General features: G+C 36.4%; 1 protein-coding gene and 2 pseudogenes across 4 annotated transcripts in view; all 3 read left to right on the forward strand.

The window, feature by feature from the left end:
* Positions 1-21,334, forward strand: part of CRY1 (cryptochrome circadian regulator 1) — a 122,610-nt gene that overhangs the window by 11,283 nt on the left and 89,993 nt on the right. The gene's annotated exons all lie outside the window — the stretch shown is intronic.
* On the forward strand, positions 1,008-2,499 carry LOC141374146 (large ribosomal subunit protein eL31-like; annotated as a pseudogene).
* On the forward strand, positions 13,666-13,775 carry LOC112831241 (U4 spliceosomal RNA; annotated as a pseudogene).

Raw genomic sequence — 21,334 nt, forward strand, 5'->3', positions numbered from 1 at the left:
CAACGATGTGGATGGAACTAGAGGGTATTATGCTAAGCAAAATAAATCAGGGAAAGAGAAATATCATGATTTCACTCATATGTGGAATTTAAGAAACAAAACAGATGAACATAAGGGAAAGAAAAAAATAAGATGAAATCAGAGGGAGACAAACCATGAGACTCATAACTATAGGAAAAAAGCTGAGGGTTGTTAGAGGGGAGGTAGGTGGGGGGGTGGGGTAAATGGGTGTGGACATTAAGGAGGGCACTTGACAGAATGAATACTGGGTGTTATATGCAACTGATGAATCACTAAATTCTACCTCCGGGAGGAAAAATGTTATGGTGCTGGGAAAACTGAACAACTACATGAAAAAGAATGAAACTGGACCACTTTTGTACACCATACACAAAAATAAACTCAAAATGGATTAAAGACCTAACTGTGAGACCTGAAACCATAAAATGCCTGGAGGAAAGTACAGACAGTAATTTCTTTGACATCAGCTGTAGAAACATTTTTCTAGAAATCTCTTCAGGCAGGAGAAACAAAAGCAAAATTAAACTATTGGGACTACACCAAAATAAAAAGCTTTTGCACAGTGAAGGAAACCATAAACAAAACAAAAAGGCAACCTGTGAAAGAAGAAGATATTTGCAGGTGATGTATCTGATAAAGAGTTAATATCCAAAATATATGAAGAACTTATACAACTCAACACTCAACAAACAATTTGATTAAAAAATGGTCAGAGGACCTGAATAGACAGTTTTTTGTTTTTGTTTTTTTTTTAATATTTTATTTATTTATTTGACAGAGACACAGCGAGAAAGGGAACACAAGTAGGGGGATGGGAGAGGGAGAGGCAGGCTTCTTGTGGAGCAGGGAGCCTGATGCAGGGCTCAATCTCAGGACCCTGGGACAATGATCTGAGCTGAAGGCAGATGCTTAATGACTGAGCCACCCAGGCGCCCCTAGACAGTTTTCTAAAGAAGACATAGAGATGGCCAACAGACACATGATAAGATGCTCAACATCACTCATCATCAGGGAAGTGCAAATCAAAACCACAATGTGATATCACCTCGCACCTATTGAATGGCTAAAATTAAAAACACAAGAAGCAGGTGTTGGTGAAGATGTGGAGAGAAAGGAACGCTTGTGCACTATTGGTTGGAATGCAAATTGGTGCAACCATTATGGAAAACAGTATGGAGATTCTTCAAAAAATTAAAAATTGCTTCCTTTCCAACCAGGGCCTAGCAGAATGGCTCCCGCGAAGAAGGGTAGCGAGAAGAAGGGCCGTTCTGCCATCAACGAGGTAGTGACCAGAGAATATACCATCAACATTCACAGGTGCATCCATGGAGTGGATTTCAAGAAGCATGCCCCTCGGGCACTCAAAGAGATCCGGAAATTTGCCATGAAGGAGATGGGAACTCCAGATGTGCGCATTGACATGAGGCTCAACAAAGCTGTCTGGGCCAAAGGAATGTTCCATACCATATCCATGCGCGGTTGTCCAGAAAACATAACAAGGATGAAGATTCACTAAATAAGCTGTACACACTGGTTACCTATGTACCTGTCACCACTTTCAGAAATCTACAGACAGTTAATGTGGATGAGAACTAATCGCTAATTGTCAAATAAAGGTATAAAATCACACAAAAAAAATTAAAAATAGAAATACCATATCCAGTAATTCCACTCTGGGTATTTACCCAAAGAAAATGAAAACATTAATTCAGAGAGATGTATATACCTCTGTGTTTGTTGCAGCATTATTTACAATAACCAAGACATAGAACCAACCCATGTGTCCACTGATAAGATAAATGGATAAGGAGATGTGGTGTACACACACACACATACACACACACACACACACACACACACAGTGGAATTTTACTCAGCCATAAAAAAGAATGAAATCTTGTGGTGTACACACACACACACACACACACATACACACACACACAGTGGAATTTTACTCAGCCATAAAAAAGAATGAAATCTTGCCATTTGCAACAGTATGGATGCACCTAGAAAGTATAATGCTAAGTGAAGTAAGTCAGTCAGAGGAAGACAAATAACATATGATTTCACTCATTTGTGGAATTTAAGAAATGAATAGAAAAAAAGGAGTCCAACGAAAAAACGAGACTCAAATACAGAGAACAAACTGGTGGCTGTCAGAGGGAGGTGGGTGTGGAGGTGGGTGAAATAGTAAAGGGAATTTAGAGTACACTTATGTTGATGAGTACTGAGAAAATATAGGATTGTTGAATCATTACAATGTACACCTGAAACTAATAGAACACTGTATGTTTAATTACACTTGAAATAAAATTTTTTAAAAAGTTAAGATTTAGAAAACTGATAACAGAACAAATGTTTCCTGTCCATACCAATGTAAATTATTCCTATTCATGTCATGCAAATGAATTTTGTAGCGTGAGCATTGTAAATCTCTGTATGTCCAATTCTCATCTGAACCAATTTTAGCATCTTACTGATCCCTTAATTCATTATAATGAATTAAATAAAATCTCTGCCATATATTCATTTAATATTTTTATGATAATCATGATTTTACTGTTTTGAAAATTATACTTTAACTGTTATAAAGGCCTTTGGTAAACTTTGAAAGAGTAGTTTTAATGTAGTTGTAAGATCAGAAATCAGATTATATAAGGGGTTACTGATTTTTGTGTGTGTGGCTGGTGTGGGGGAGGAGGGCAGTGACTGAGGGATTGATGAGAGTTTTTATGGGAGAGGTAAGACTTAAGTCTTACCAGATTCTGGACAGGCTGAAGAAGGTGAATTTTGGGCACATCACCAAACTTACGGTCAAGACGGGATGATAAATAGAAAATATATAGATAACGTGAGGCCCCAATGTAGAGTTCTTTGAATGACAGATTAAAGTGAGTTTAGAATATCTGGCTCTCTAGATTCTAATCCCTACTTTCTTAGTAGTAGTGGTACTGATTTTGGGCAGGTCACTCACCCTTCATTTTATTCATTTAGGAAACATTCATTAAGAGCCTGTTTTGCAGGGCCCTGGGGATACAGAGATTAAAGTCAAGGTTCCTGCCCATAAGGAAACTTGCACACCATTAAAGGACAAATAATTAGAATATAGAATGTTAAATAGGACCTCTGTAGAAATATGCAAATCTTGGGAGCACAGAGGAGAGAGAACCCTGGGGTAACTAGAGGGAGAAATTAGGAGTAGAGGTAATTAGTGTTTGTGTGGAGGGGGGAGTGGGTGGGAGGAAGGAGGGAGTGAAATACTGGTTTGAGAGAAGAGAAGTTCCAGAGATTCTTGAGTCAGTGTCCTAATATGAAAAGGGAAGTACGAAAAAAGCTCTGATATCTGATACCATTGGGACCAGCAATTAGTTTTCTGAAAAAGGCAAACATAAAAAAGAACACTTACATAAATGTATGTTGACAGCTTTTGATGTAAGACAAAATTCCAGATCTCAGTTCTCCTACTCACTTCTTATCCACATTTATTCGTTATGTGATCTTGTCTAGTCACATACTTGAATGCCTCATGATTTCCTATCATGCATTTCCTGCCCTGACCTCTATCTTGAGCTCCAGACCCACATATCCAGTGTTTTTATTTGGATTCCAAATAAATATCTTCAGCTTGGTTTTGCCTCCATCCTCCCCACCTACCATGGTTTTTCTGTATCACAATAAATGGCAACATTTACCTTGGTGCCCTGCAAAATCGGAGGAGCCATCTTTTTTCATTTCTTTTTTTTTTCCTCAAAACCTTATGTCTAGTCTTTCAGCAGTTATTATAGATTTTCCTTAAAAATAACTTTCATATCCTTTCAAATCTCACCCTTCCATTGCTATTATACTATCCAAGTCACCAATTTTTTTTTTCAGGACATTGCAATAACCTCCTAACTTTTCTACTTCAATTTTTATACCTGCCTTCCTGGTCTGTTCCGTGTGGAAGCCAGATGAATATTTTAAAAACCTTAATCACATCAGGTCATTTCTATGCTCAAAATCTTCCCATGGCTTCCAAGGTGTTTGCATTTTCTGCTTCTCTACCTGGAATATTATCTCAGACCTTAGCAGGGCTCATTCCTTCAATAGCCATTCTCAAAGAGACCTCTTCTGACCATCCTATATAAATTAATTGCCCCTACTTCTGCATACCTCCCACTTTTCCCTGTCTCCTTGCCCTGTTTTAATGGCATCTATCACTACCTGAAATTATGCATTTATTGATTTACTTCTTTGTTCTCCTTCAGCAAATTACACAAAAGAGGGGTTGATTCATTATTGCTTCCTCATTATTCATTATTGGCTCTTCAACCCTATAATAGTGGTTCTCATTGGTTGGTCCAGAGATGCTTATGGGTTCTTGAGACTCTTTTAGTTAATCCAAAACTGTCTTCATTTATAATAATACTAAGACATTATTTGACTTTTTAACTGTCACTCACATGTGTATAAAGTAAGTTTTCCAGGTGTTGATGAGTAATGACATTATTACTGTGATGGCTAATGGAATGTGTGTGGGTATAGTCTTGCGTTTTAAAATTTTCTCAGCTTTAATTTCTCACGTAAATGTTGGTAGATATTACCTATAAGACAAAGCTCTTTGGGATTATTCAGTAATTTTTAAGAATACAAAAGGTCCTGAGACCAAAAAGTTAATATAGGTATTCAACATGTACTTGTAGGTTGAGTGTATAAAGGAGTATTGTTCTGCTGATTTCATTGATGGAGTTTCATGTTGGCTTTCATGCATAAATTGCACCCATAGTCTGATAGTGCCTATTTTTTTTAAAAGCTGATTAAAACCTTAAAGACTCTTGTGAAGCAAACTTGAGTACATTTCTTTGGTACATTTTTTCTTATGATATATTATAAATATTTAATCCACAGGAAATTAGAAACTTTTTTAGTGATTCACCTTTTATCAAGCCATTTTGAAGCATTCAGTTTAGTTTTCAATAGAACAGCTTTTTTAAAAATGAAGTATACTTAACGTAGTGTTACATTAGTTTCAGGTGTACAACACAGTGATTTGACAAACTGCTTTCTTTTTACACTCAATCAGTAATTAATTAAAACTTAAATTATGTGATTACAGTTAAGTTCAACTGACATAAGCAGGTTTGACTCTTGATATGCCTAGAACTTTGATTGAAACAGGAATCAGATGTGCTAGAAAGTGATAGCTTGCTTTTCTCAAGCTGAAATTAGTCTTGGCCATCAGTGAGTGTTGGCCTCTGTTTTACAGAGGATTTGGAGAGATTGTATGATTTCTGTGATGGTATTAGGAAAAGTAATTATTAGTACTATAAAAGATGTAACTAAGGTTTTTAAGATTTGACATTTTAAGATTTGACATTTTAAAACTCTTACATATTTTATTTGTTTTGGATTGCTTACTTGTTTTAATTGGATATTAGGGTTTCCTAGAAATGAAAGAAGGAAAAATGGTATTTTAAAAAATGGGATTCTATTGACTGTAGTTACTTTTGCCATTTTTATCTTATTCCAGCTTTACATCTCAGTAGCAACAATAACAGCAAACTAAATATCTTGATGACATATGTGGTGTCTTTAGGTTTTGCTGTTTTTAAGTGATATAGGCCAGCTAGAATTAAAAGGCTATATATAAATAGAATGACTTGGGCGACTGGGTGGCTCAGTTGTAAGCGACTGCCTTCGGCTCAGGTCATGATCCTGGAGTCCCGGAATCGAGTCCCACATCGGGCTCCCTGCTCAGCGGGGAGTCTGCTTCTCCCTCTGACCCTCCCCCCTCTCATGTGCTCTCTCTCTCTCTCATTCTCACTCTCTCAAATAAATAAATAAAATCTTTAAAAAATATAAATAGAATGACTTAGTATTAAATTACTGTATAGTGTATATGTATTAGAGAATGTGCCTGCCAGTCCTTTTATTGATATTAACATGTGATGGGTGGTCAGATTCTCACTTTAGGGTTAACATACCTTTTTTATTATAGGGTTTAGTGTTGCTACTTTTTGTAATGAGGGTCATAACCTTGGCTCATATAATAGGAACAGAAAGCAAAGATTGAATCAGTGAAAGAGAAATACTAAAAAGGATTTTGTGATATATATGAGGTTTTAGAAAAGGAGGAGACAAAGATGATTCCAAGTTTGGGGATCACAGAAAGGGAGACAAAGTCAGAAGGAGCTAGTTTGTGGGTTAGAATGATAAACTTGGTTTAAGGTGTATCAAAGTTAAGGTAATGGATGGGGCATGTGGGTGGCTCAGTCAATTAAGCGTCTGACTCTTGATTTCAGCTCAGGTCATGATCTCAGGGTCTTGAGATCAAGCCCTGCATGGAGCCTGTTTAAGATTCTCTCTCTCCCTCTCCCACTGCCCTTCCCCTCCCACCCCCCGCTTGTACACATTCTTTCTCTAAAGAGCAACAACAACAACAACAACAAAAACCCAATAAAATAAAATTGTAAAAAGATATTTATCTATATGCTTTTCTAATACACTTATGTTTTCAGTTATACATAAAAATTTTTCTTCTGTCTAGAATTTATATTGACACTGAGGTTGAACTTTTACTTGTTTTACCTCAAATGATGGTCATTTCCTCCAAAATGGTGGTCAGTCTTTCCACCAGTACTAATTAATATCTCTACTGAACTGTTATCTTAACTATATACTAAATTTTTAACATTTTGAGGTCTGTTTCTAGGCCATTTAAATTAAAAAAATTTTTTTCTGATGAAGACTATGATAATTATAAATCAAATAATATGAAGAAAGTATCTCTACAATATCACTCCTAAGAAGTATGCTATTGGTAATAGTTTTAAAAATACGAAAATGTGAATTCATATGAATATGTGTACATATTTGTATGTAAATTTTGGCATCTCTATTAAAAATGTGAGTAATTCGGGGCATCTGGGTGGCTCAGTCACTGGGTGTCTGCCTTCTGCTCAGGTCATGATCCCAGGGTCCTGGGATCGAGCCCTGCATCAGGCTCCTTGCTCGGCAGGAAGCCTGCTTCTCCCTGCTTGTGTTCCCTCTCTCACTGTGTCTCTCTCTGTCAAAAAGAATCTTTAAAAAAAAAAAAATGTGAGTAATTCATTGAACATTGCTTTGGGAGTTAATTTTGTTAGGTTTGTGATGTGATCCTGTTAGCCCTGTAAAATAAATCTGTAACATTACATCCTTTTTATGCTCCCTAACAGAATAAATAGCAGGGATTTTATGTTCCATAAAGGTTTGCTACAATTTGGGGCGCCTGGGTGGCTCAGTTGTTAAGCGTCTGCCTTCGGCTCAGGTTGTGATCCCAGGGTGCTGGGATCGAGCCCCTCATCGGGCTCCCTGCTCAACCTCTCCCACTCCCCCTGCTTGTGTTCCGTCTCTCACTCTTGCTGTCTCTCTTTCAAATAAATAAATAAAATATTATTTAAAAAAAAAAAAAGGTTTGCTAGAATTCACCCATAAAGTCTTTTGGGTTGGGGGCTTTTGGGGGGAGAAAGGTTCTTTTTGTAGATATCTCAGGGTACCTACCTGCGCAATTCACACATTGTAGTGTCCCTGTCAAAACCCTTACTAAAAGGATGAATTTAGCTTTTGTTTTAGTAGCTTATGACATTGTGCTCTATTTTTCATCTTTCTCCTGTGGACAGTTTATTGGATCTAGAGTTGATACCTTACCCAAGCTCTACCAATTTGAAATTTGGAAGTTTCAAAAAGGCACATAGAGACTCTAGTTGGTAGGTATTGGGCCTTGACATTGAGCAGGCATAAAAAGCTAGGAATCTCACATAGAAAAGTGATTGTAGAAAGAAAAAAAAATGGGCACATGTATAGAAAGAACAAATGAGACCATTCAGTTCCAAAAGGGAGCAGGAATCCTGGGTTCCTAACATTATAGAATCCTTAGCTGACTATACTCCCTGAGCACAGGTTCTGTGAGATACCCCAGTATTTTCCCAATACTTTTTTTTTCTTTTGCTTGACTTAGTTTGAGTAGATTTCTGTTTATTGCAGTGAAACAAGTCCTGACTTAGATCATCTTTGTCATACTTTTCAGTTCCATTGGTGTTTATTAATTTTCTTAGGTTTTCTTTTTAGTCAGTTTGGTCATTTAATTTGATAATAATTCATTTTTTCCTAAAATGTCTACCATTTAATCTAGTTTTATATTTTTATATGTATTGCTAAAGTTGTGTGCCCCATTCTTTTATTTTAATAATCACCAGAATTGTTGTTATACAAATACAAATACTAATAGGTATTTGTATTTTTGTTTCTTTTTTTTGTTTGTTTCTTAGTTAGATTGCCAGATGCTTTTCAATTTTATTGATCTTTTGAAAGGACAGTTCTTACAGAAGGAATACAGAATATTGTCAAAGAGTTACTTTTATAAAAAGCATCAGGCCCAGATAGGTTCATAGTTGGGTTCTACAGAACTTTTAGGAATATGTAAATTTAGTGCCATGAAAAGCACTGTTCTAGAGCATAATAAAAGAGGAGGAATCTATAGTCCAATATTATTTAGGAATAAAATGTACATATTTATCTAATAGAATACAAAAATCATATTTAAACATATGCTCTACATGCATATTGAAAATGCAGGGATAATTCAATATTGGAAATACAATGATATAATCTCTGTACTAATAGAGCAAAGAAAAATCACAAGAGCATCTTCAGATGTCAGATGTTTAGTAAAATTCAACATCCTCTTTTTTTTTGTAAGTAGGCTCCATGCCCAACATGGGGCTTGAACTCAATAACCCTGAGATTAAGGGTTGCATGCTCTATCAACTGAGCCAGCCAGGTGCCCCCTACATTCATTCTTAATAAAAGCTAGTGCTAAACAGAAATGGAAGGCTACCATTTAATTAATTAAGTAAGTAAGTAAGTAATTAAAAAATACAGGGCTTGAACTTATGACCTTGAGATCAAGGCCTGAGCTGAGATCAAGAGTCAGAGGCTTAGCCAACTGAGCAACCCGAGCACCCAAAGTCTTTTTAATATGGTTATATAAAAAATCAGCTCAAAAGCTAGCATCATGTTTAGTGGCTAAATTTTGGAAGAATTTTTATAAAACTGAAAAGATACAGATGCTTGCTATCATCACTATTGCTATCATTGTGCTAGAGGTACTACCTAATGCAGGCCTAAGAGGTATAAAAATGGAAGAGAAGGTAAAATCATTGCTGTTTTTACATGATACAGTTATGTACACAAAACATCCGGAGTCAACTGAAAAAGTGTTATTAATAACAAAAGAACTCAGTGTATGATTTTTCTTAACCTTAAGTGCAGAAAGTTAAACTAATCCTCTTTTCAAGACACATTATCATCATTGGTGTATGTAAAGTCTTTCTCTTGGTTATTTTCTTTCTTTAGTTCTCCTTTATATTTATCTATTTGAATTTCCATTCCCCATATAAACAAGTATCTTAATATTTATGTTACTTTCAGAAAGTAATTATATAGTATGTTGTTTATATTCTAATATATTTCTTTGTGTTCTTGCAACATAGGTCTTGTTATTTCTTGTGTACTTATTTTTAAATTCACATAAAAAGTTACTGCATTGTATATCTTACTCTTTTTTTCCATAGGCACTAAAAAATTTTTTTATATTTTTAAAAATTAACATATAATGTATTATTTGTTTCAGGGCTACAGGTCTGTGATTCATCAGTCTTACACAATTTACAGCACTCATCATAGCACATACCCTCCCCAGTGTCCATCACCCAGCCACCCCATCCCTCCCATCCCCCTCCACTCCAGCAACCCTCAGTTTGTTTCCTGAGATTAAGAGTCTCTTAAAGTTTGTCTCCCTCTCTGGTTTCATCTTATTTGATTTCTCCCTCCCTTCTCCTATGATCCTCTGTCTTCTTTCTCAAATTCCTCATATCAGTGAGATTGTACGATACTTGTCTTTCTCTAAATGACTTATTTTGCTTAGCATAATACCCTCTAGTTCCAACCATGTCGTTGCAAATGGCAAGCTTTCATTTTTTTGATGGCTGCATAATATTCCATTGTGTGTGTGTGTGTGTGTGTGTGTGTGTGTGTGTGTGTGTGTGTGTGTATACACCACATCTTCTTTATCCATTCATCTGCCAATGGACATCTAGGCTCTTTCCATAGTTTTGCTATTGTGGACATTGCTGCTATAAATATTGGGGTGCACATGCCCCTTTGGATCACTATGTTTTGTGTTTGGGGTAAATACCTAGTCGTGCCACTGCTGGGTAGCTCTGTTTTTAACTTCTTGAGGAACCTCCATACTGTTTTCCAGAGTGGCTGCACCAGCTTGCATTCTCACCAACAGTGTAGGAGGGTTCCCTTTTCTCCACATCCTCGCCAACATCTGTCATTTCCTGACTTGTTAATTTTTACCATTCTGACTGGTGTGAGGTGGTATCTCATTGAGGTTTTGATTTGGATTTCCCTGATGCCGAGTGTTGTTGAGCACTTTTTCATGTGTCTGTTGGCCATTTGGATATCTTCTGTGCAGAAATGTCTGTTCATGTCTTCTGCCCATTTCTTGATTGGATTATTTGTTCTTTGGGTGTTGACTTTGAGAAGTTCTTTATAGATTTTGGACACTAGGCCTTTATCTGATATGTCATTTGCAAATATCTTCTCCCATTCTGTCGGTTGTCTTTTGGTTTTGTTGACTGTTTCCTTTGCTGTGCAAAAGCTTTTTATCTTGATGAAGTCCCAATAGTTTATTTTTGCCCTTGCTTCCCTTGCCTTTGGCAATGTTTCTGGGAAGAAGTTGCTGTGGCTGAGGTCGAAGAGGTTGCTGTTCAAGGATTTTGATGATTTCCTGTCTCGCATTTAGGTCTTTCATCCATTTTGAGTCTGTTTTTGTGTGTGGTGTAAGGAAATGGTCCAGCTTCATTCTTCTGCATGTGGCTGTCCAATTTTCCCAACACCATCTGTTGAAGAGACTGTCTTTTTTCCATTGGACATTCTTTCCTGCTTTGTCAAAGATGAGTTGACCATAGAGTTGAGGGTCCATTTCTGGGCTCTCTGTTCTGTTCCATTGATCGATGTGTCTGTTTTTGTGCCAGTACCATACTGTCTTGATGGTTACAGCTTTGTAATAGAGCTTGAAGTCCGGAATTGTGATGCCACCAGCTTTGCTTTTCTTTTTCAACATTCCTCTGGCTATTCAGGGTCTTTTCTGGTTCCATACAAATTTTAGGATTATCTGTTCCATTTCTTTGAAAAAAGTTGATGGTATTTTGATAGGGATTGCATTAAATGTGTAGATTGCTCTAGCATAGACATTTTCACGATATTTGTTCTTCATCATTAGATAAATTTTGTCACAGTAAGAAACTTAAGAAAAATGGTTTCTCTAGCTTTCTAAGAATATTTTCATATATGTGGTTAAATTTTATCAAATGCCATAAAGGTAATATACTTACATGACTTTAAAGTGATTTAAAAAAGAGATATATACTTAATTTTTCAAAGTCTAATGCAAATCCTTACCTTTTGCCTTCCTACTGTATAGTCCATGGGGCCTAGAACATTTACATTTAGTTATTCCCTTCTGTAATTAAACTTCTGTGTTTTAATTCTATCATTTTTAAAAACCAATTCCCCTGGACATTATTACAATATTTTTTTGTTAAGTTTGAGTTCATTTATATTTACTACTTTATTTTCTGTTTGTTTTTCTTACATACGAACAATTGATCATCTAGAATCACTTCACTTTGGCCTGAAACATATCATTTTGAATTTCCTTTAGTGAGATCTTTTAGAGGCAAATCCTTTTATCTTTTATCAAAATACATCTATATGTTTATCTCTGTACCTGTAAGATATTTTCATGGGTATAGAATTTTAGATTGCTTTCCCCTTCCCCCCCCAGCTTATTGAATATAGAATACTGTCTTCTAGTTTTCATTGTTGTTGTTGAGGACTGTTGCTCCTTTGAAGGTAATCTGTTATCTGCCCCTACCCTTTAGCTGCTTTGAGGATTTTTGTATTTGAAAATTTTTCAGAACTGAGGCCCTGGATAAAGGTGACTTTCTCAAAGAATTTGTACTTCTTAGTGGCATTAGAGTCACTGCCACTTAAGGGACACTTTAAGTTTATGGTTTGAAGTTTCTTGGACCACCCTGATCCTTTTTATTTGGGCTGCAAATCTGCCCTGGGGCTGGTCAGTGCTTATAATTTAGAGTCTTTTCTTTTTATTTTTTCCCCTCCTTTTCTGCTTGAATGCCAAGGCTTCCTCACCACAAGGCATGTGGAAGAGGATTTTATTTCTGGTTTATTCATTCCCAAAGGGAATGTGTAGCATTTTGGCTTAATGTTTTGAGTGTCTTCTTTTAGACTTTATATGTTTGGCTGATCCTTGGTTTTGACTTCTGTACCTCTTGTATCATGAGGTGATCAAAACTGCTGGTCAGATTCTTTGGGATTAACAAATTCTTTTAGGGCAAAAGCTGATTGTGTGTTCTTCTTAACTTTTGGTTTGGTAATTCCTTATTGTCTTGTCTCAGCTCTTAGATGCTTTAAGATGTTTTATATATATTAATATTTTTATTTGTTATTAATGGGAACATTGATCTAAATAATCTAGTCCATTTCTTGAAATTGAAACTCACCTTATTTTTTTGTGATTTAAATGTAAGTAGCACCTGTATTTATTTTGTCCTTTTCATTCTTCATATTACTTGTGTCTTTTCCTTTTTCATTTTAATGAATTTCATCAGAAGTTGATTAATTTTTCTTAATTGAAGTATCGTGGACCCACAATGTTATGTTAGTTTCAGGCATACAACAGTGATTTGACAAGTCTGTACATTATGCTATGTTCACCACAAGTGTAGCTACCATGTGGCACCATACAATGCTATTATAATACCACTGACTGTGTTCCCTGTATGATCCCTTTTATCCCCATGACAGAGGTTGATTAATTTTATCATCTTCTCAGAGAACCAACTTTTGTAGTTATTGATCTTCTCTATTGTAGGTTTGTTTTCAATTTCATTAGTATCTATTATTTTTGTTCTTTCTTTTATCTTTTTCTTAATGCTAACTTCTTGGGGTGTATGCCTAGACTATTAATTTGTAGCCCTTTTTCCCCTAACATAAGCTTTTAGCTGTGTAAAAGTACCTTTAATTTCTATTGTAGTTGTAGCCCACAGGTCTCTTCAATGTGATATGTTCATTATCATTCAGCTCAAATATTTTCTAAATATTATTATGATTTGTTTCTTTGTTTCTTGAGTTATTTAGAAGTATTTTTCTTTATGTTTTATTTATAACACTTATATTCCAAACAGAAAATTTTTCTGATTATCTTTTTAGGGTTAATTTTTAGCTTAAATACATCAATATAAGAGAATATGCTCTGTATTATTTAAATTTCTTGAAATTTGTTTAGACTTTTTTTAATGTCCATATGTATGGTCAGTTTTTTTAAAAAAATGTGTATACTTTTCTATCATTGTCTACTACTTTTATTAGATGGAGTTGGTTTTTCATTTTTTTAAATTAAGTTACAGTTGTTAATGTATTGTCCAAATCTTCTATAATCATCTTTGATCTGCTTGTTATCTCAGATATTATCAAAAAAGTGTTGAAATGCCCCCAACTTAATCATGAATCTCTCTTTGAAGTTCTGTCACTTTTAGCTTTGCGCAGTGGCAGTATCGTAGCCAATGAGGTTTATCCGAGGCGCGATTATTGCTAATTGAAGTTCTGTCACTTTTTACTTTATACATTTTGAAGTTGTTATAACAGATATATGTCCTAGTAAATTGATACTTTTAGTTTCTGTCATTATGAAATGTGATGGATATAGGTATAAAATTTATATTATTAGATAATTATTGTATTTTCTTGGTGAATTGAAGTGTATATCATTATGAACAGTGTCTTCTTAATTTATACTATTTTCCCTAAAGTCCATTATGTTTGTAATTAATACAGCTATAGCTGTATTTCTTTGATATTTTTATGGTGAACTCTTTGTATCCTTTTGTTTTCAATCTGGAATGTTTGTTTTAGATGTCTCTTAAAAACAACATATATTTGGCTTTTGGGTTAATTGGCCTGACAATTTTTAGTTTTTAATTTAAGCTTATTTACATTTGTTGTAATTACCAGGGCATTTAGATTTATATCCACCATCTTATTTTCTTTTTTTTTTTTCTGTCCTGCCTGCTTTATGTTCCCTTCTTTAAAATTGATTGTTTTAACTTTTTTTCATTTCTTTATACTAGCTTTAAATTACACGTAATTTTAACTTAATATTTATCCTAGAAATTACTGCAGGCACAGTGATCGGTGTCTAAAGTTAATCAATAACTCTGCCCCTTTTTAGATAATACAAGGCCCTTAAAACACTTAAAATTTTAAAGTCCAATTAGTTTCCTGGCTTACATACTAATTATCTCTCTCTTTTTAGCTTTTAAGTAGGCTCCACACCTAGCATGGAGCCCAGTGTGGGGCTTGAACTCAGACCCTGAAATCAAGACCTGAGCTGAGATCAAGAGTTGGACACTTAACTGACTGAGCTACCCAGGCACCCCTTCTTTTTTGCTTTTAAAAAACCCAAAATACAATCTTTGCTGTTTTATAAGGCTAGTATTTATTTACCTACATATTTCCACTTTCTTTGTTCCTTATTCCTTCTAGCATCTCAAATCTTGCACTTGAAATCACTTTCTCTTACATTAATAATATCTTTTTGAATGCTCTGTAGTGAAGGACTGCTAGTGGCACACTCAAGTTTTGTTTGTCTAATGGTACTGTCTTTCTGTCCTTATTTCTGCTGGGTGTAGAATTCTAGGTTGACAATTATTTTTTTTCAACATATTAGAGATGGAGTAGAGTCAGCTGCCATGCCTGCTGTTACTTTATTGAGGGTGGGTTTTTTTTTGTTTTTGTTTAATTTTAAATCTTCTCTTTCTCTGGTATGTTCTTCAGCTTTTCAGTAATGGATCTTGGTGTGGTTTTGTTTTGTTTTGTTTTGTTTTGTTTTTTTACATTCATTCCTCTTGATTTGTAAGGCTCCTTGAACCTTTGAGTTAGTATCTTTAATCAGTTCTGAAAATTCTTCAGCTGTTAACTTTTCAAATAGTGCTCCTACTTCATTCTTCTTTCTCCTTTTGGAATTCCATTTGTACACTTGTTAGATGTTTTCACTGCTTTCTTAATGTCTTACTTCTCCATACTTTCCATTTTTTGCTTCTCTGTTTCATTTTGTAAAATTTCTTTATATCAGCTTTCCATTACCTAATTCTCTTTTTAACTATATCATTGTTTTATCTCAATTTATATTTTTTATAGAGAGTTTTCTTTCATTCTTTTTCACATATCTGAAAAAAAAATTTACTCCATTTTTTACTCCCTAAACTTATTGTTTTTGGTGCTTGCTTTTGTTTTTTTTTTTTTTTTAACTTTAAACGTATTGATTAAATTATATTGGCTCTGCTTTCAAAATGTACCCAAGCTCAGACCATGTCTCATAATTATGTATTAATTATCTCGACCAAAGCCACTGCATAGAATGTTGCAATAGTTTCCTTTTAGAGTTCCCTGGTTCTTCCTTTTCTCTCCTTTAACCTGTTATGATCCTTTATAATCATAAGTATGATTAATTCTGTAATGACATCTCAGAATAAAATGTGATGTCCATATAATACTTTATAAGATATTGTGTGAACTGGAACTTGATAACTTTTCTAACCTAATTTCTTAGCACTCTATCTTTCACTAAGCTGTAGCCATACTAATCTCTTGAGTATTCTTCCAAAGATATTATGTATATTCATATGAACTATACATATGCTATTCCCTCTGCACAGAATGTTTTTCTTCCAGTGTGACTTGTTCCCTCACTTTCCTTTAGGTGTCTGCATAAGTGTTCCATTATCACTGAGGATTTACTTGACAATCTTATGTGAAATAACAATCTCTATTCCTTTATTGTATAAAATCACCATTTTCTCTTTAATCTTGTAATATTCAGTTATTCATCTGACTCATTCCTTTATTTTTCTGTCTGCATCCCTCCCCACTAAAATATAAGCTACATAATAAATGGTAGGAATTTTTTTTTTTAAATAACTATGGCTCTAACATCTAGTGCAGTTCATAGTGCATAATAGGTTCTCAAAACATATTTATTGAGGGAAAATGATTACATGGCATTGTTCAAGGGATTGCCATTGTGGTGAGAGTAGGTACTGTCATTTTGGGAAAGAGTCACAAATCTAATTATAATACTGTGGTTTACTATTTTTTTTTAAGATTTAATTTATTTGAGAGAGAGAGAGAGAGATCATGAGCAGTGGGGAGGGGTAGAGGGAGAAGCAGACTCCCCACAGAGCAGGAAGCCTGATGCGAGACTTGATCCCAGGACCCTGAGATCATGACCTGAGCCGAAGGCAGACGCTCAACTGACTGAGCCACCCAGGCGCCCTGTGGTTTACTTTCTGTGAACTTCTTGATTTCTTCTTTTTTCCCCTTATTTTTTTTTGGGGGGGGGTGTTCTTACTTGGTTACGATTGGGAAAAACCACTGGCAAACTTGGGATAATTGTGTGTAATTTAGGTCATAGATCAGAAAAATCAGTATAACTTGCAGCATTTTTAAATATTTTTCAGAAAAGAAATTTCTTTCAGGCTAACTACAGAAAGCCACTATATATAGCTCTCTAAGATAGTTTGCCTTTTACAAATGTTTAACAGATTTTATTTAATTCCCTGTAAGTCTCCTAAAGCCCCAAAATAGCTCTCTTACCTGATTTTGCTGGTCCTTTTGAAGTCAAAATGCAATGCTCTCTAAAAATAGATAAAGATTAGTATGAGGCCTAGATTACAAATACTTTTATGTGATTTTTTTAAATGAGGGTGGAGTAAATTACATATACATGTGCTAGTGTAATTCAGTTCCAGAAGATATATGATACTGCTGTTAAAGATCATCTTACACTGCTGTTATAAAGTACAATGCTATGATAGTAAAAGACCCAAACATATCAAACATCTTTGTGAAACCTTACAGTCCTCCTTAACAGATTTGACTTTTCTGTGTTTCCTTAGTGCCATGAAGTTTTATAATACTTTTAATAACTAATAGTTTATTTTTATACCTTATTTTCATTAAATTTGGGAGGCCTTAAGGAATGTGAAACTATTTATTATTGTATGTCAAGAAAATGCTCAAATGTTGATTTAAAGAATGAATGAATGAATGAATGAATGATTGAAAGTGCCTCTGATATGCTTTTCTGCATTTTATTAGTCACTGGTAATTTACTATGGAAGCATTAAAATGGTATGGATCCTAGTAGGCTTACTAGGGGCCAGAAAGATAGTAGAAGTTAGTACAGGCTGAAATGTGACTTTTTACCTAAATAAGATACTGTAGTTTGTACAGTTAGTTCATTAAGTGCACTTCTGTTGTTGTTTTTTCTTTATTTAGAATATGGGTTTTTTTTGTATGATTATGTAATATCTGTGTGGTCAGGGAACATTTCTTATTTTCAGATGTGCAAACACATGCAGTTAGAGTTTGTGGACCATGACAGGTCCAGACCCTCCCTCTTTTTTGGAATTTAAGAAAGGTTTCTCTTCTTCTCTTCACCCTGCATTGAAAACTGGATCATATTAGTGGCTATCTTAATTGGATATTTCTCATTCTTCCATTTTTCTTCTTTTCTTTAGAGCCCTTACATTGACCTCCCATTAGTTCTCTTCATCCAAGTGTCTGTCCCTTTCTTTCCCTTCCAATCCACCATTCCTTGCCTTCATTCTTCCTGCCTCCTAACTTCCTAAGTGACATCTAGACATCCATCTGTCGTAAGTTTGGTTAGTTTGTCCTTTCAAAGGCTGATTGTTTCATCCATGTCATTCTTTCAGAGATCTGTCTTATAAAGGCCTATCCTTTCTGCCAAGCTTTCATCCTTACTCTGTCTCCCTCTTTTGTGAGTGTGTGTGTGTGTGTGTGTGTGTGTGTGGTTGCATGCGTCCTACAATTCTTTTTCCCAGCCTCCTTCCCCTTGCCATCTTCTGCCTAGTTCTCCTCATAGTCTCCCCTGTATCCTCCCAGTTTTTCTAGCTTCTCTTACTATTGTACCTATTTTCTTTCCCCCTGTATATCTCTCTCTTACTCTTGAGTCCATTCCTTTTTTATGTCCTCACTTCCTTGAGGCTTTCCTTCTACAGCTCCTTTTCTTTTTACTTCTATCCATCTGTAATTTCATCCATACATCTTGCCTTACAGCTGTTAATACCGTTTATACAATGAATCCCAAGTTTATGTCTAACTATCAAGATATCTTTCCTGAATAGCAGGGTTACATACATCATTTAATAATTAACAGGTCCACTTGGATATCTAATAGACATCTCAAACTAAATATATGTAGAACCGAACTCCTCAGCATATCTGCTACTGGAAATGGCTGATTAGGTTGTCTTAGGCCAACTTAACTGCTAAAAGCATGTAGAAAACCTGAAAAAAAATCTCTTTGAAGTCATTGGAGAGTTACAAAGTTATTAAGAATTGGTGGAATAGGATCTAGAAGAAAAGGGAAATGAAGACAGTTGAACCTGGCATTTGATGCTGCTTTTTCCTTAATGCAGAAGTCACTTTATTTTTTTTAAGATTTTATTTATTTATTTGACAGAGACAGAGAGAGAGGAAACACAAGCAGGGGGAATGGAAGAGGGAGAAGCAGGCCTCCCGCTGAGCAGAGAGCCTGATCAGACGCTTAATGCCTGAGCCACCCAGGTGCCCCAGAAGTCACTTTTGAAAATTAAAATTGTGACTAAGAAGCTGAGCAGAATTTCCAGCAGTTTCATGGGGTCAGAAGGGGAAAATAATGGAGTTCAGAGCCTACCAAGGAATAAAGACCCTTGAAAATTCTCAACTTTGGCTTGGGATCCTTGAAGGGCAGTATTCTAGGAGCAGACTTTGAATGCAACAGCCTGTTGAAGCACTGAAATCCAGCATTAAATCAACTGAATTATTGATTGATTAATGATATTAGACTTTATTTTAGAAGTGCTACAAGCAAAAGTTAATAAGTCTATAAAGGAGACTATAGTTTTTTTTTTAAAGATTTTATTTTAGAGAGAGCATGGGCATGTGAGCACAAGTGGGGGGACGGGGGAAGGCAGAAGAAGAGGGAGAGGGACAAGCAGACTCCCCACTGAGCACAGAGCCTGATGCAGAGCTCAGTCTCAGGACCCCAAGATCATGACCTGAGCTGAAGTCAGACACTTAACCGACTGAGCCACCTAGGCAACCCTATAGTTTTTTTTAGATACATAATGCTTGGCATGCAGTCAAAAATAACCAGGCATACTAAAAGAGAAGAAATTACTGAAACCATGAAGAAGTGAAAGAAGAAAATAGTTAGAAGCAAACCTATAAGAAATCCAGATATTAGAGTTATTAATCATGGACTTTAAAACAATCATGATTAATATTTTCAAGAAATTGGATAAAAGAGAATCTTGGGAAAAAGCTATGAAAATAATCAAATAAGAATATTAGAAATGAAAAAATACAAAGCAGAAATTGTTAACTCAGCAAATAGGTTTAACAGAAGATTAGATGTAGCTGAGGAAGGAATTAGTAAACTGAAAGATAGTTCAGAAAAAATAACCAGACTGAAGCAGAGACACATTAGGATGGAAAATATACAAGAGTGTGAGAGACATACAGGATATGGCAAAGAGGTCTAGCATATTTGTATTGAAATTCCAGAAGGAGAGGAGAGAAAATCATCCAGGAGTAGCAGATCAAATGTGAAGAATGTTCTAGAAGGGGTTTGTAAGGCAAAAGAAAAAGATTCTAGATAGAAATACAGAAGAGTGGGGCACCTGGGTGGCTTATTTGGTTAAGTGTCTGTCCTGGGCTCAAGTCGTGATCCTGGAGTCCTGGGACCGAGCCTCACATCTGGCTCCCTGCTCGGTTGAGTCTGCTTCTCCCTCTCCCTCTGCTCCTCCCCCCGGTAGTTCTTTCTTGGCTTACTCTGTCTCAAATAAATAAAATCTTTAAAAAAAAAAAAACAAATACAGAAGTTAAGTAATAGAAACTGTTAGCATGTGGATACTGAATGAGTAAGTGAATGAATGAATACCAGCTGTTCAAAGCAATAAGAATATGTTTTCTATATGAATCTATGTTAAATGGAGTCAGTATATTCTACGATCTTTGCATTGTTAGAGAATCAATAAAAATACAAATTTATATTGGACTTCAAGAAATTAGGGATTATATTTTGACTTATAAGTAACCTCTAAAAAGAAGTTATAACAGCCTAAGAGTGGAGGAAAATAGCATAGTGAAAAAATAATTTAAAAGAAGACAAGAGGGTGGGCGGAGCAAGATGGCAGAGGAGTAGGAGACCTGGATTTCGTCTGGTCTCAGGAAATCAGCTGAATAGGGATCAAACCATTCTGAACACCTACGAACTCAACAGGAGATCGAAGAAGAGAGTAGCAACAACTCTCTGAACAGAAAAGTGACCACTTTCTGGAAGGTAGGACATGAGGAGAAGTCAATCTGAGGCAACATTCGGGAAGATAGATGGCGGGGGAGGGGGCCTCTGTCGGCTGCTTCTGGCAAGTGATAGAGCGGTGGAGCACAAAATGGGAACTTTTAGAAGTCGGCTTCGCTGAGGGACATCGCTCCAGTGGCTAAGCGGGGGCTGGAACCCTCACGGGACACTGTGATCTCAGGAACCTCGGGGTCACAGAAAGACCGGGGGTGCCTGAGTGCAGCAGAGCTCCCAGGTGTCAGAGCGGGGAAGCCGGCTGCAGAGACGGAGCCGAGGCACGGGCTCTCAGCTCGGGGTTGCCATAAACTGTGATCCGCGGCCCACTCAGGCCACTGCGCCTCCAGCAGGGACCCAACAAGTGGCAGAGCCGGGGAGACTCCCCTTCCTCCCCCAGGAGGAGCGGCGCGGGAGCGCACCGCAGGGATCTGCTGGGTTTGGAGACTCCACACAGGGTCGGGTGCCAGAGATAGAAACACTCGGTCACAGGCTGGGTGAGCACGGAGTGCAGCCAGAGAACAGGGAGATGGGAGTGATTGACTGCTTTTCTCTGGGGGCGCACTGAGGAGCGGGGCCCTGAGTTCTCAGCTCCTCCAGGCAGAGTGGGAGGCCACCATTTTCACCCTGGTCCTCCAAAGCTGTGCTGAGAGCTTGCAGGGAACAAAAGCTCCTGAGAGCAAACCCGAGCAGCTTGCTTAGCTGGGACCGACAAGGGCAGGGCAATTCTGCCTCCGGCAAAGACATTTGGGAACCACGGCAACAGGCCCCTCCCCCAGAAGATCA

Source organism: Callorhinus ursinus, unplaced genomic scaffold (assembly GCF_003265705.2).
Source record: "Callorhinus ursinus isolate GAN/ISIS: 27379988/994484 unplaced genomic scaffold, GSC_fseal_2.0 scaffold14, whole genome shotgun sequence".
In the NCBI taxonomy this organism is placed as follows: domain Eukaryota; kingdom Metazoa; phylum Chordata; class Mammalia; order Carnivora; family Otariidae; genus Callorhinus; species Callorhinus ursinus.